This window comes from Morone saxatilis, unplaced genomic scaffold (genome assembly GCF_004916995.1).
Source record: "Morone saxatilis isolate NCDOM2014 unplaced genomic scaffold, NCSU_SB_2.0 Contig9, whole genome shotgun sequence".
In the NCBI taxonomy this organism is placed as follows: domain Eukaryota; kingdom Metazoa; phylum Chordata; class Actinopteri; family Moronidae; genus Morone; species Morone saxatilis.
In genome coordinates this window covers 20942873-20959482 of record NW_023340268.1, presented here as the reverse complement: position 1 = coordinate 20959482, position 16610 = coordinate 20942873, and the positions used below count along the sequence as shown (strand labels likewise).

General features: G+C 42.4%; 1 pseudogene; it reads right to left on the bottom strand.

The window, feature by feature from the left end:
- LOC118342312 overlaps nt 1–16610 on the bottom strand; it is an 88649-nt pseudogene that overhangs the window by 67115 nt on the left and 4924 nt on the right.

Genomic DNA, 16610 nt, shown 5'->3' with positions numbered 1-16610 from the left:
ATGAGTGGATGGTGGTACCTAACCAGTGGTGTCTGTGCATACCCAGTATATAACATATACTGTATATATGCCTTTATTAGATGGCTGATAGTAGAGGAAGGACAGGAAATGGGAGATGGTAAATGGACCTTTTTTGTCTTTTCTATCTTTCTCCAGCGGTCACTATCACAAATTAAGCAGAAAAGCCTAAAACAAATCTTTAAAAAAATAAATATAAAATTAATAATAATAGTTTCAGCATTTTGGTAACACAGTGCTTTCTCTCTATAAAAAAAGTCTGCTGAAACAAATCACATATTTGCATGCTTCTCCATTGATTAATTAACTAAACTACATCAAAATGGAGAGTGGATTGTGCTGATTAACATCATGTTCTTCTTCTTTTTCAGCTTAGTCATATAGAGTGACACACACTCTAAAGGGCGCAGTATACTCGCCGATACACTGTGACGTCAAATTTTGGTTGTAAGATCTCGCTGGCGCGCCAGGTTTGCCGGCTTCATCGCGAGGTTGCGCACCACTCTCTTTTTCAAGCTAAGCGCGCGAAGCAGAAACAGGACTTTCCGAGCAAGTGCCCTCTTACAGCATTCTTGTACGTCCTTCAATGAAGGAACACAGAGGTGCCAGAATTCAAAGGAGGCCATATGCCAGAAAATTTTGGAAGAACCTTCCGCGACCATTTGGAATCAAAAAGGCGCCATTTGTACCTTTGTCTTTTTCAGTTGCGAGAAATAGCAGAAGTCGGTTTTAGCCTTTCCTCAGTGCGCCACCTCTGTTCAGGGAGAAGAACTGGATAAGCGACCACCACGCACAAGTATAAATAGTTAGGGCCGTAACGTCACATTGTCGCGCGACAGGTCGGGAACGGCGAGTCTACAAGACGCTTAAGTCAACTGTGTCTCCAAAAGTAAACAGCGCTAACAGCATGGCTGCTCTCTAATATCACACACGCAAGGGAGGATGACGAGCAGGTTGAGTGTCCTTGACGTAACAGTGAATACGTCTCCAGAGCTGTAACCTTGAGCTGAAATGAAGAAGACACCTCTGGTGAGACAGCGCCGTTGTGGAAATATTTCAGCTATTTGAAGTCTGACGTGTGCATTTCAAACAAAGATGGCAACAAAGTAGACTAATACGGCGACCTTGTTTTATCATTCGTTGTCATCATGAAACAGTCAATGCTCGTGGTATTTCTCAGTTGTAAAGCCTCAGCCTCGAGCACAGCATGCAAAGCCACCACATGCTGCAAAGAAGTTAAAACACACTGCATTCTTAAATAGCCATTAGATAGTAGGAGTAATAACTGTATTCATATTTCAGTTGTGGTGTTGATCACATTAAACTGCGTCGTCCCTCCTCTCAGTGTCTGCTTGTGTACAAACTAATGCAGCTTTTAGTCTGAGCAGTGAGTTGCTGGCTGAACAGCTGGTGTGCCCACTCGCCGGCTGTTTCACTGCGGGATGCTTCCTGATAACAAACTGGACCTCCTCCCATTCATCTGTAGGAGAACACAGCTACAGTATAGCTGGCTAGGATGCTGCAGGACTGGACTGCAGACCTGGACTACAAGCCAGACCACTTCACACAAGCCACACCTCACCCAAACATACCAGAGGAAAGGGACTGGACCACAGAGACGCTTTCTGATATTGTGTGCCTTATAAATAAAGAGTCAGGCTATACTTTTTTACTCTCTCAGACATGTCAGTCTTCTCTCGGCATGCATGTCTTTCAGAGTCTAGTAATAGTGGATCTAAGATACCTTGCATGATACACTGGGGATTCAAGACAAACACAGGATGTTCTGCAAGACAGACAGGTGGAACTTTGGCCCTGAGGTTAAAAACCGAGCTGCAAACTTTTAGCATCCAGAGATCAAAAACACCACAAAGGATTTACACTGTGGTGGCAGACCATGTTTGGTTTGAGTGGAGAGCAAATTGAGATGCAGAGCTGCAGAAGCATGTAATGAAACTGAACACTGCCTTTTGCCTCAGCTGTGCTGTGGACACGCACAGGGCTGCGGGTGCAGCATCGACTCCAGTGGCAGCTGCCGAGCTGTTTGTACGGCCTGTGTGTGTACACGGCACCAGTGATCGTACTGCTGTGCGTGTCAGACAAGCTGAACATGATGGTGTGTCTGCCATTATGAAGCAGATGCGCTATAATAATGCAATTTCCTGAATCTTCTTAACATTTCTAAATTGGATGTTGGTCTCCACTTACAGTTAAAAACAGCCTTACCTTGCACATAGAAGAATGATTTTAATCAGCCCCACAAATGAAGCTACACTGATTTTCAAAGTGGAAAAGAAGAAGTGGTACTGGATCGGTTTTTGGTTTTGACAGATTCCTCCTGATTTGGAGCTTTGAGTATGTATTCTCATACTTAAACGTCCATTGTCAGCCCATTTAAACAACTCCAGTCATAAGTGATTTCTAAGTAGCTGGTTTAAGTCTTGTCTCAATAGTGGCTAACAATGCCCTGAAACGCCTGCTTTAATCTTGAAAGCTGATTGGTAGAAGACGCCTGCAGTCAGTGGGTGAATTGTGTTTCTGCTGATTGATGATGATGTGATGATGATCACTTTGTTGGCTTTTGGATGTCAATCACCGAGAGACTACCTGAGGGCAAAGTGAGGGGAATGTATGTATGTATTTATATTGTCCATCTTGACGTTTTGTATTGTGGCAGCATTAGACACACAAGTAGACCAGAAATCTTTGATGATACTGATATAGAACTCCTGTTTATGACTTTGAGGCAGTACGGTTCTCAGAACTGTAACAGCTGCGAGTTATGAGAGAGAAAAATAGGAGTCACTGCAGGGAATACCTCACCAACACCAAAAAACATCTTTTCTGCCTCTAACTAAAACAGAAGTTGTCTGTTTAAATCTTAATCCTGAAAAAAGCAGCTCAGCAGAATCATTGACTCAGACTCAAATTACCTGCCACTGGCCAGACCAGGACCAGGAGAACATCTCCAGTATTGTAACATGTGCTGCAAAGACCAACAGTCTTTACATCCTGACTGACATTTAATGTTTGTATTAACATCACTGATGTCACTAGTCAGTCATGGAAAATAATGCAGTGCAGTGTTTCTTGCACACAAAACCAGATTTACCTGTAAGGTGGCCCCAGGGTAAAACTTTGCTGGTGGGCCCTTATTGACATACCCCACTGCCACCATCACCACCACCTGTGCATTACTTTATCACCTCCAAGTTCCCATTCAGAACAGTACTCAATGTAGCTTATACAGTACGAGGCACTTTCATTATGTGCGCAGAGATCAAGAAACCAACAAGTGCTCCTCAACAGGAACACTTCATAACATTTTTGCTTGGCTGGAATTACTCCCTGCGTACACAGCATGGATTCCCTGGAAAAATAGTTTGCCAGAGGTGGTAAGCCACCCAGACTGACACAACTAGGCTCTCTATTAGTTTAGATAGTAGGCCACATAGTAGAGTCATATTCATTCAACATATATTTTTTAGGCGAGATGGCCCGCCTCTGCTTTAAACCACTAAAAGGCAGAATTGATGCTAATAAAGCAAAGCAAGGGCTGCTTCACAGATAAGTTTAAATGTTGTTCAAAAGTGAGAATTTACTGCTTTCCATATGACAGTTCTAACTAACTAGTGGCAGCAGCAAGTACAGTTAGCATATGCAACAGCACACCGGTAAGTGACTTCCTGTGTTACAAGAGAAAAGATCTGTATAAGAATCCTCTGAGACTTTGGTCCTGGTGACAAGGTGCAGCTACGGAACGGATTTGGGAGCTGTTTTGGTTTTTCTGCGACTCATGAAAAGTGGGTTGACTAAGAAAACAGTTAAGTAGACTGTTAGGGGACAGCCCTGCTTATCAGAGGGTTTTTATCGCGATGCACAACATATTGTCTCATCCCTAACTAGCATACGTTGCAGCCTTCTAAAGACTAACTTATTTCCTGAGTGTATGACTCATGACCAGATCAAATGTGTGGAGGAATATAAATCAGGGTTTTAAACTGGTTTTGTTGATCTGTCAGGGCATAACCTGCTCCAAACTGAAGATGTGTGACATTACTGGGCTGAGATCAGTTATTTAGTCAAAGCTGAATGCTGATAAGTGTACTCCATTGTTTTCAGCTCTGGATAATAGTATGAAATATGGCAAACATTAGTCCACACTTAACAGCAACAATACTCTTGCTCAGGTCTAATCACTTGTTGAGGGACAAGTTTTGTCATTAATGTCATTTTATGAAATTAACAAAGAGGGTTCATTTGCATCAACCTAACATGACAAATAATTCATGATGTTTTTTTGCCTGTTTTGACAGCTGGATGCAGATCGCCGTAGTAACACTGAGCTCAGCGTCTGTCATCCTCCTTTGAGAAAGCGAACCGGCGCCTCGCAGGCAGACAATGAAAGCCGAGTTGCGTTTGAGTCAATCATATCTACACCCTGATAGTCATGGATGGATTTACATTTCTCTCATTCAGCCCCATTCTGCAGCCGCACTTTCTTCTGCCTTATTGCTTTCATTTCACTGATAGATCTTCACTGATATTCACTGGGAAGTTATTCCTCCACAAAGTCTTGCTGGGATTAAAAGAGGAGGGAGAGGGGGAGGGAGAGGGAGGGAGAGAGAGAGAGGGAGAGAGAGAGAGAGCGAGAGAGCGTGGCCAATTCCCCCTTGGAATCCACACATTGTTTCCCTTCAGCCGATGGGGGATTCTTATCAAAACGCTGCCAGGACTATCATGAAAGGATATGGTAATTATGGAAAACACACACACACACACACACACACACACACACACACACACACATAGTGAGCCAGGAAGGCCGACCAAGCACCGGGCTAATATAATGTGTCTGGTGTGGGGGCTATTTACATTCCCTTCCAGAGCGCTTGTCACATTCAATTAATTACTCCCTGGCAGGGTGACAAAGATGATTAAAAAGAATGATGAAAAATATTTCCTCGCATGGCTCCAAAAAAATCCACTAAGTCCTTTTAAAATGAAGCCAAATGATCTCTAAAACAAGGCATGCCGTCTTAGTAAAAGTTAAAGGTGTTTTTTTACATTCCCAAGAGGGATTACAGTGCCATTCCCTCTATTGAGGAAGGGAATGCAAAAAATGAGCCAGAGAGGATGTTTGTAGGAGCGGCTGTGATCATGAGCTGTGCTTTATTCTGGCGGGGGGGGGGAGAGCTGAAGCCTGTGGGGTAATGAGCTGCATCACAGCGTCCGTTCATAACCCCTCGCATCTGATGTCTTTCAGCGAACGCAGCCTATTTAACACTGTCAGATCAATTAGCAGGTGAAGAAAGGGCTGGGGAGACGTGGAGCCTTTTGTTCAAACAGACACTGTGTGCGAGGAGGTACAGTGCGGTTTAAGGGAGTTTATCACGGCAGAAGGTTTTAATGTTCACAATGAGTGACTGTGCTTCGCTTATTGCACAAAAGAGCAGGCTGAATCGGGATTGTTGTGGTAAAACGTGTAGGCTGAATCAAACACTGGGGATGTGACAGCCTTGTGGGGGAATTGGGAGCTGTTAGAGTGAGGCAAATACCCCAAGGGGCATATGAATACAGAAATCTACATTTCAAGTAGCGCCGCGCCTCCGCCGGCTCATATCTCCGCCTGAAGCTGAAATGCGCTCGAGCAGCCTGAGCCTAATTTTTCACTTACGGCTGAGGACTCCTGACTGCAGCCGAGCTCAATCCATTCGTCACGAGGGCTCCTTTCAGCGTGGACATCCTTCAAGGATGCCTCCCTTTACACACAAATGTCATTTGCTGTACAAACGTCTGCCCATGAAATTTCTTTTCCCCACTCTGCTGTTTGGCCCTTTGTCAGGAAACATAATGGTTTGCTTCAGCCAGATTAGCCTTGTCTTTGAGATTGGAGAGCCGACAAACAGACTGCGACGTGCTGAGGAGGACTGTGACAGATAGTACCTTCATGTGAACAGGTTATTTTCTGTCATTCCTCCCAGACGAGCAGCGGGGTTGAGGAATTGTTCTATTGTGACAGGTGAGAGGCTCAACCACCATTTATGTGGCTGTCTGCCGATACAAAGGGGAAATGGATTTTTTATCACCTCTCAAAATGTTACATCTTTCTGACAAGTTAACATAGTGAGCCATGTGACATTTGTCAAAAATTACAATGGCACAGAGGAGGTTCTTCAGAGTTTATAATCCATGCAAACAATGGGTGAAGCTGTCCTCTTGAGAGGTTTCTTCCCAAAAATAAAGCTTCAAATTGTTGCAATCATCCATTTCACACCATCCAGGTGAAATTATTGTTAATAAAGTTAGATCACATTGGTAAAGAGGCAAGGCTGAACTGATATGTGATTGTATATTGATGGCTGGTGTTAATTACATATCTGCCAGTAGATCTGACCCAATTTAAATCTCAAAATGAGGTCAGTTTTCAGGTCAGGTATCACTTAAATCTAGAAATTATCTTTCACAATACTAATTCTGGCAACTCAGAGGGTATGTGGCAACACAAGTAAGGATCCAATACCAGTGGGTTTTTTTCACAAATTTAAAATGATTAACTATATACCTCATTGTATGGAATCCACTGGGATCAGTTGTATATAAGGTAAAATGAAGCCAGAGATGGCTGTGGCACTGAAGGACCAGTTTCTACCAGACTGACTAAAATCAGATAAATAATGGAAAAACTGTATTCAAGGAAGCTCCATCAGATTGTATTTCTCCTGCTGATAGCTCTCCATGTCCACAGTGAAACCAGAAAGCTCACAGTTAAACTGGTGGCCTTTATTGATCATCACAGAGTGATAGACTTGTAAAAGCTTTAAAAAAGACAGACAGTGCTTCAGGGTTGGTATTTCCTATCCTAATTTTAAATGGTCGGGTCCATCTTAGGTTTGGGCGGGATTGCCAGTCCCAGTCTGCCAGATCGCTATCGGCCCAGATACTGACCTTGGAAGTGGATCGAGAATTGTCCAGACAATGATGTTCTATATTTAACAGCATTCTGTACTACTCTGTTCATGTGTGACAGTGAGTTCATTTTAATGCATTAAACCACGTCTGCTACTCATCAGTTTCTGGACACGTTTCATAACAGATGCATTTTATGTAGTGGTAGGCCTTTACTGTGAAACAGGAAGCCATTCCGGGTTAGCTAGCATTATCAAAATCCGACAAGATGATATAACAGTTAGAACTTCCTTGCAACTATGCATGGACAAATATTGGAACAAAACTGAGGACTCAAGTTACGTCTTATCAACAGTGACTTTTTAGCAACAGGAGTAAGTAAATCTAGAGATGGTCTAATCCGATTCACTGGGCTGGTTTCAGCGCTGATCATGCCCTTACTGAGCGGATCGGGTAACAGCCAGATGTGACTGATCCACATTAAATAAGAAGCATTCATTCAGTGCAACTGAATGGCAGGTATCATATGGACACTCAGTAGAGTTTAGGTATAATATTGGGAAAGAAAGCACTGGAAGGTACAGAGGAACTATGTAATGTTAGTTTAGCAAGTTGGCTTTGGTTTGTGAGAAAAGACAAAAGACAGATCCACGTGCAGGTGAAGTGATTAGATGAATAGCTGTGCGATGAATCTAAATGACGCCTTCTGCCTCAGCTGTTGATTATTGTTTGTCACCGCAGCTCAGAGTAGTTTGTAAGGTCACCAGTAATCCTACAGCACAAGTGCATGTTACACATATTAGACACCTTAACGTGATGGTGTGCCTGCCCTTAGGTCAGCATATGGTAAAAATGGAACTGAGGTCGATTTATTATAACAACAATATCTTCTAAACTGCCTAGAACTGTATAAGTAAAATCTGCACAAGCCTAAGAGGTGTGTGAATGCCTCCACTCACAGTCGAGAAGTTTAGTTGCAGGCTCATGGTAACTTATTGATCCCAAAGTGTTTTACACAGCGTGGTTTATAGATTTTAAATTTGGGGAAAAGAGCACTGAGTTGAGGTATCAATTCTGCTACTGGAAGAGAAGACAGTGGATCAGTGCATCTCTACTTTTTGGGCTGGGTAAAAATATCTGCAGAGACTAAATCCAGCTGTGGCCAACATTTCTCACAAGCCTGGGATGCATGCATCAGTGAGTTTCCCCTGCGTCCTCAGCCCTACAGGAAATGCCTGGACTTCAGTGACTTGTTGCCTGCACTGCTCACAGTTAGTAGGATTCCTACTCATTTTAAGAATCCAACCAACAGTCGACTTTCAAACCAAATACGCACCTAGGTTTAACTAGGCAAGCTGAGAGATTGAATTAAATAAAGAGAACTGAACACAATTAAAACTTTTCCAGGACAACACTGATTATTTTCAGGATATTTGTTAATTTTAATCAATTGCCAGGTGTTTCCATGACAAGAAAACTAGTCTCTATATGTCCAGGTTTCTCAGGAGGCACAGGAGTTAGAGGATGCATCTCAACCTTCCCCATGCCTGCTACGACTACTCCCATAAGTCACCAGTTTGAGAAGAATACCAAACGCTGACTCAGTGAAAACCCCACACAATGAAAGCTCTTACTCAGATCTTGATTGGCAGCAGCGTATGGCACCTCCGTCTTTCATCGCGCTCTGACTCGGGGGGAAAATAAACCACGCAAACCAGTCGAGCCACAGCGGAGTGCCTTTCCCACCCTTAGGGAGTGTGAGCAAGCACAACACTGTTGCTACAGTGACCCTAATGGTAAACACTGCCAATCAGGTCAATCGCACAGACATTTATTTATTTCATTTTTTTTAAACCCCTGAGTCTGATTCACGCCTCGGACTTGCTTACAAGGTCCATTCATTAAGCTTCAGCCTGAGCAAACAGCGGTGCAAATACGGCACAATAATCTACCATTGCTATTCATGTGACTCAGTGAGCCGGTACAATCCATTCACACAGCTCACACGGGCTCACACACACACACACACAAAAGTGCCTCAGGTGTCAGAGCAAATAGCTCCTTCTAAAAACACACAATCGACAGGCTCCTACCTGCAATTTGGTGGCGGGTCCAAGGTTATCTCTGCTAGCTCCTTCTGGATTCTGCAACAAGAGGAAGATCTGTGTTATAATCACACTCTACACACACACACACACACAAAACAGAGACAGTTATATAAATCCTGCCTGTAAAATCAATCTGTAAAGTGTACACACTGAATACCTCATTGATTTTCTAATGAGCTCCTGAGCGCTGGGAATGGATGCAGGAATAAGTCCCTTCACGCAAGATCAACACAGGGATGCACAGCTGAATATTCGCCATTTTTTTCAAACCACATGAGCATGAATTGATATCGATGTCAAGAGGGCATGTCGGATAGAGGCATCATATCTGATATATATCTGGGTTAATTAATTTTGCTGCTGATCATGGTCCTGTCTCTGCCCTCTGCCTTTCAGGAAGCTGCTGGGAGCATTTCCACACCGGGCACATAAAAACCCTTGTGTAATGAATAGAATAGACTGTAGAGAGGTCAAATTTCTCCCTGGTTAAGTATTCATTAGCAACTATGCCAGTGATTTGTCTACAAGGACCCAGTATCCAGGTGTTGTATTTTACAATCACTCAGTCAGCTATAACTGCCGCTATTATTCTCTCCACGCTGAGTGCCACCTCTGTCTCACTTACAGACTTTTGCTTTTGGTGTTCATGATGGAGCAACTCAATTTCAACCCAGCTTTTTTCACCACTGTATTGATGACATTCATTCTTTTTCCACAGCATGTCGTACGAAGGCTCTAAGTGAAAGTGCCTCCACAACCTCAAATACTTATTTTCTTCTTGGTTTGTTAATGTGCTTTTTCAAGAAGGGAATTCTCTTTTTGTTGCAGTTTGATTGAAAACAAAAAGCTGTAAATATGTGTGAATACATTTTCATCTTCTACTCCCAGAATTTCCCTCTTCAGTATGTAGCAGAGGTGTGGATTTGAGTCCCGTGACTTGGACTCAAGCCAGATTCAAATCACAGATTTGATTACTTTCGCCTTGAAAAAGTCTAAAATTACATGCCACTCGACTTTCTTAAAGTTAGGTTAAAAGAAAAAATGTTTTAAATATATTGCAGATACGTATTGTATCACCAACGTTTTGCCAATACACAGCCCTAAACACCAATGACGTGTGACTGCACTTGGACTTGAGTTTTTTTAACTAGAAAATACTTATACCTTTCCCCAAGCTGAAAGATTAAAAAGTATTTTACTTTAAAAGTGTGCCACGAATCAGTTCATTTCCTGAATCAACTAAACTTAAGGCTATTTATTCCCATCAAGACGACACTTAATTCTCCAGATCCAATCAAGTTGCAGGAGAGAACCATGAAGAATAACTCAACACCAGTTGGAAAAAATGATACCAAAGATTTTGTCATCTGTTCTGTTGTTAAAATGTTAAATTACATTCCGTGAAGAGTGCATTATGACTTGTTTAGGACTCGAAACTCAAAGTTTAGGACTTGACTCGGAACTTGCCTGTCTTGACTTGAGACTTGAGTGCAAAGACTTGAGACTTACTTGTGACTTGTAAACCAATGACATGGTCCCCCTCTGGTATTTATTATGAAGCTATTAGGAGGTCAGAGGGGTATCAGCTCACCATCATCCTTTTTTACTAAAAATGTGACCATTTAATGGAGACTTATGAAAGTAAAATGTATTCAATGTAACAGAGGCTTATAGTTCTTGATAACTGCATTTTCAACATGTAATTACATTACATTAATGCACCCACCGCTGTCTGCACAGCTTTCTCTTCTCTTCTTATCTTTATCTATTTGTTTTGTATTTTTCTGTGTGATTTTTGTGTGATTTGAATATTTGTATATTTGTATTTGTATATGTGTATATTTATGCACCAACTGCACCAAGGTCACATTCCTCGTAGGCGTAAAAACCTACTTGACAATAACAAAATTCTGATTCTGATTCTGGTAAAGGGTTCTACAGGTCATCAGACTTGTGTAGCATCAACAGTGGCAGCCCACGAGCCAACAATGTTCCAAATTCCTGGATGTGTTCTTGGTTGTTATCAGAGATGCTTTGGGAGCTGCCTTGTGTGAACTTGGAGTAGACAACTATTCCAGCATTCCCCACTATAGCTCTTAAAATGTTCATGCATGCCTCATATTAATCATGCGGTGTGTTCCCTCAGCTGTTTGTTAGCCGAGGCATTAAAATGATTTGCTATTGCAATAGAGAGGAAGAAGAAAGACAAGCAGTTGATGTTGACATTATATATTGTTTCAGCATCGACATGGCAGTGAATGGATGTGCAACAATTACACTATAAAGCAATGTGAGGCTCAATCACATTACACTACAGCTCTTTTAATGCTTGAAGTGCCCTTGTGTTAGAAATGCTACTTTAGTATATGTATCTGCAGAACGCAAGAGTTGTAGAGGATAATGGATAAGGTTTACTAATGCTGGCTGCACATTTCTGTCAAGAAATCACATGACATCTTATATGCTTCTTACTTTCTTTTGTCTTTTTTAAAACCTGAATCATGGGGCACGTACTGTATAAAGGCACGTTATCCCCATCTCTCTCCCTGACTTTGTTGCCTACTGTCTATTAACTGAAGAACAAAAAATGTTGAAAGGGAATAAAAAGCTCACATGGTTGGCTGTGAAAGGCCACCACTGGGTGGGTGGGTGGGAGGTTGGTAGTGGCATAACGGCCCACTGGGTTTACTGTGTTTGAAATATATGTGGTTTTGTTTACAAACTGCTGCTACTCCCTTGTGTGAGGTGTTCTGGGTAGTGTAAAACAAATCAGGAAGGGAAGAAAACAAGAGCAGCTAAAGGAATGCAGGTACAAAGAGATCCATTACAACACTTCATCATAAAAGACCTCCTGGAACGGGGTGCTCATCATAGGTTGATGATACATAACAGCGGAAGAGTATCCAAGGGGGGATTTTGCTTTAAACTCTCCTCTGTGGGGAAATGACTGCACACGACTCACTTGGGGGAAGGAGGGAAAAAAAGACATATATTTGCAAAGGAGACTGTAATACAATCTCCACGGTTATGGAGTCATTCTCTGCTTGAGTGCGTGCTGTGTAATTTTATCTGCAGTATTTCCTGAGGTGGCACATTTTGACGGTAAAGCTGGGGGACCTGTTAGGCAGAGTGGTGCAGTGAACAAGGCCGGGGAATCTGAAGGGAAAGGCACTGATTGTCCTCGTGCTCGTGCATTCCGTCTTTAACCAAACACTTGCTTCCTCTGATGTTCCACAGCTCACCGCATTTCATAATCCCCTGAGACACTGCGAGCACCATACTGTTGCATTTGCATGCCTCCAGTAATGCAAATAAGTCAATATCATCTGAGCATAGTTTTTTATGATGAAAAACACCAGCTCTGGCTTGTGTGTGGGGCGGCCGGTGATTTATTACAGGAACTAGCACTGAAAAGCAACTAAATAACCCGCGCCTGTCAGACTTCCTATAAAGCGCTAACCCTCGAGGTCCTTATTTTTTATGTTGTAGCCATCTCTGGTGATAAGAAGTCATCGCTGTGTTTATTTCTAAGCATACATTTTATCACTTCCTTTGTGCCACAGGATTTCTTTCCCACAACATACTGGCGTACTATATTTACATGAGGCTTTATTAAAGGAGTCCTATAGATCCAAGGGAGTTCAGGGTTTTACCTGGATAGAGAGTGGAGTGATGATATAGCCATTTCATACACTTGACCAGTGGTTGTGGTCATTGGACAGTTTATCAATTGCTTTGTATTGTTAATATTGATGAAATATGTCAGTCAGTCAGGGGTCATCAGTTCACTCAATGATGAAAAGGGGTGCCTCAAGGAAAGAGGTGGGGAACCAGTGCACTAGACGTCTGTAATGAGGAGCTAGCGATTGGTCCGCGTTGGACCGTTCATATGATTCAGCTGTCAGTGTCAAGAGCTAAATCAAGGTGTGGAGAAGGCTATGCAAGGCTATTCTCTGCTGTGTAGTCCAAACACTTACTACTCACATTATTACTCACACATACAATGAGAATTGTAGTACAACACTGGGCTTAGAAAGTTTCACATCTACACTCTAAATACTCTCTAGCTGCTAGATGTAGAGCTTTAACCAAATCACACATCCTGCTGTACTAATGCCCACAGTGTCACTGTACACCAGCGGTAATAGCAGTTAGTTTCCAAAGGAACTTTCTCCAGGGGTCTGTCTGACCCTGATTCAGTGGGACACTGAAAAACTTCCTCTGAAACACCCCAATGTTCTTTTGTCACAAGAAATCTTATGATGGACTAATACATGTGATAATACACAGACAAAAACCACCACACTGACATTCTGCTGCCCTTGAGGACCGCCTCTTTGTGGAGTTCTCTCTGCTGATTGGAAAACAGGATAGCAGAAAGTGTATTCTCGGTTTACAACAGTAAGGACAGTCTGGGAGAGCCCTGTTACTTAATAAACACTTAACAACTTCACACTTATTTTTATTTTTGACCATTTCTCAAACTTTACAAAACCGGCGATCCGTCATGCACACCCACTTCACAGCGGGATTGGCTGGCTGTGTGAAGGTGAGAACGCAGCCTGGGTTTCTCTTTCTAGATCTTTTTTTTCATTTTTTAAAACGATATCACCCCTCCCCCTCTCAATAGCCTTTTTCCACAAATAGCTCCCAGTAAATTACTGGGATAACCTTTCAGACACCGCTAGTGATTTTCACTATTCACACATGCAGCTTCATTCAGGAACATTTCAGTCTTTTCACACATGTCATGGCAAAGCTGGAATAGATGGGGCAAGGGACAGTCCAGCAGATGGTGGTTCTTCTGCCTCATTATGCCTCACTCGCATAGAAATTGCAGAGATGAGAACATGACAAAGTGGAAAACAGCTGGCTGGCTAGCATTTGTTACTGTCTTTCACATTAACTATGATGAAAAATATGCATTACTGATTTAAATGAATGGAACCTAACGTAAAACAGATAGCCCCGGCTTGTCCCCTACTTAGTAGCTCCACAGCCAGGCATTCTCTCTGAAATGTTACTAGGTCTTAGGCGGGAAATTGGAGGAACAGATTTCCCTGAATATTGATATTTATCCGCAGTCACACCAGAGTTATTACAGTTTGGTTATTTTCATAAGATTTTATTTTAAATTTGTTTTAAAACTTTGTTTTCAATTCAGTTAATTTGCAGTTAGTTCCCAGAGTGGGTTTGCTTGTTTCAGTTGAGTTTTTATTGTTTAAAAATGTTCAGTGTTTGTGTAGTTATCATTAGTTTAAGTGTTTCTAATTATATTATATGGGGGTATTTGACTGGGGCAAGATTTAACAAGTTGAGAAGGTTGGTATGCACCAGTGCCTCCTAATGTTTGTTGTGTTGACGAATTTGACCAAATTGCCAAAGACTAAAACTAAAGACATTTCCTGTCTATCTGTGTTTTACTTTAGCTAGTTGTAAGTACACAGTATCATTTCACCAAGTCTAGTTTTTATTTTTATTTCAGTTAACTAAAATGTTTTTTCACACCTAGTTTTAGTTTTAATTTTATTCTAGTTAACTAGAACTTGGTGCGCACATGCAGAAAATGCTGCTCACATTTCAGGGACTGAATGACTGTGTGAAAGGGGTTTTGATGATTCTGCACTCCGCCTTCCAGCATGGCTGTTTGAAACAATTAATAACACTTTTGATTTGCGACATGGTCATATGAGCCACTTCTTTTTTAGTGAAACCAGGCTCGTATCTTACAACTTCCTGTAGAAGTAGACAGTACAACAGGCTTCAAGCAACACCAATATCACAAAGACATGAGAATAAACTCTGCATTCTGCAGAACTTACATACGGCACTTGATTTGAATTCAAGACAAGTTGAATTATGTGCTTTTGTTTTGGTGACATTGCTCCCAGCACTTCTAGCAGCAGGCTTGTTGTTCATTGGCACTGCAGCTGCCAATAAGTGGCACAGTGCAGAGAACAACAATGTCTCTCTCAACAGCTCTGGTATCAGCATCAACACACCATCTGAACTGGCTGTGCGGCTTGGCAAGCTCATTCCCCCCATCAGATAGAGACTGCTGTTGTTCCGTGCCATCACCCCCATGATATCCAATGCCAGCCTGCTATGAACTGCTTTTAAACTGAATCAAGGGTTAATTTAAAGTGAAAACGCCAGTTTGCGACCTTCTTCGGTGCCCATCATTTTCCAGCGGCATTTAAGTTCTGATGAGCCAGTGGGGGGATCAAGTCAATATGCTGGTGGTACAAACCCAACAGAGCATATTTAAACCTTCACTACGAATAGCTTGAAGTGCATGTGCTGCTGTAGTAGTACTAAGATTTGACAACAAGACTCTTAGTAAAATACCTCCCATGCACATGAAGTGATTCTTTTATGTCGAGTAGTTTGTTTGGGAGAATTAAATACTAGTAAGTGGACAATAATGCCGGCCACAAAAGAAAAAACCAAACCTTATTAGCACACTAACTAATGACTATTTTAATTATTGATGGATTCCTCCATCATTTTTTAATTCACTGGACTAATAATTTGACAGAGCCCAAGGTGACATTCTGACATGTCTCGTTTTTCCTAAACAGTCAATTTACACTGATATAAAACAGTAAAAAGGAGCACATTCTCACATCTGAGATGCTGGGACCAGAGAATGTTTGGTATTTTGGCCTGATAAATAAATTACACCATAGGGTTTTCAAAGTCTGAAACTGTGGGCCTCCTCTCAGACGGAGCCTGGAGGTGCCCCCTCACCCCCCCTTAATTTACTTGCCAAGTTTCCCTCAATTCCTGGATGCCTGTGGGACTGTTATTGTGTTATCTGATCCCATAGCCACTCAACAATTGAGCTCAGATAGCCTAATATTGCTGTTTGAAATAACTTGAGACTACACCAAATAATAAAAGGTCTGTCCTGAGGCATTTATTCAATTCTGACTCTGGGAGAAACAGTAAAACTACTGTATCAAACACATTTAAGCTATTCTATGTCATCTCCTTTTTATAAGTAACGTCAGATTTTTTCACTTCCAATTACTGAGCCTTCCCTGAAACTCCCCGGGGAGGCCCACGTCCTACTTTAAAAACACAATTTACACTATCTATCAAAATGGATCAGTTGATCAGCTAACAATAAATCAACTAATAGTTTCAGCACTGAGCCTTGTCCACTGAAAATGACCCCCTGCGCTGCTTTGATTGACAGGTGATCTCTGGAAAAACCAGAACGCAGCAGTGAGGACCTCACACCAACGATGGAGCGATAACTCAGCGACATAAGTAAGTGACAGGTGACCACTTGACCAACACCCCAGCAGAGGACACAAAGTAAAAGAGAGTGGGAGCAGCAGATCTACCTCTTGGCGCTGGTGGAGAGCTTGGCGGCGGTCTTGCTGGAGATTTTGGCCTCCTTCTTCTTGGGCTGGGTCTGGTCCCGCTGCTCGGGGCCCGGCTGCTCTGGTGGAGCCGCCTCCCTCTGCTCGGCGTCCGAGCTACCCCCACTGGTGTTGGGGCTGTCGTCCGGCCTCGGCTGCACCTCACTGGACATGCTGACACTGCGCGCACACACACGCACACACA